The sequence below is a fragment of the Brassica oleracea genome, chromosome C3 (genome assembly GCF_000695525.1).
Source record: "Brassica oleracea var. oleracea cultivar TO1000 chromosome C3, BOL, whole genome shotgun sequence".
Lineage (NCBI taxonomy): Eukaryota > Viridiplantae > Streptophyta > Magnoliopsida > Brassicales > Brassicaceae > Brassica > Brassica oleracea.
The window spans coordinates 61,626,532-61,626,992 of NC_027750.1; positions in this window are offsets into that span (position 1 = coordinate 61,626,532).

Sequence of the window (461 nt, forward strand, 5' to 3'; positions counted from 1 at the left end):
TTTTTGGAAGGGTTTAGAGACAAGGTCGTGCTGATAACGTGTTGTGAATGAAGAGGGGAACTTGTGTGTATTATTAGGTCGACCAACTGGTCTTTATATACATATGGTAATGACGGTCTAAGTACTGGATCGACATGAGATCGTACTTATCCTTAACTAGATAATGACTAGCAATACGTAAGATAAACACCAACTATAATGTAGATAAACACAAGAGTAGATAGGCGCCAGTATGATCCTGCGGATGGGCTTGGCCCGTCTTGCTACACGAGCTGATAAATGGGTCGATCACTAAATGGTTTATAACATTAATAGTGTTTATATATAGTAATAATTCATATGTTTTGTGATGTTAGGAGTTTTCAAGGCTCCTAAGAAAAATGTTGTAGTATAGTGATTGTCGAACTAGTTCTCAGGGATATCAAAGCACTGAGAATGCAAGTACTCACTTAATCTAAGTG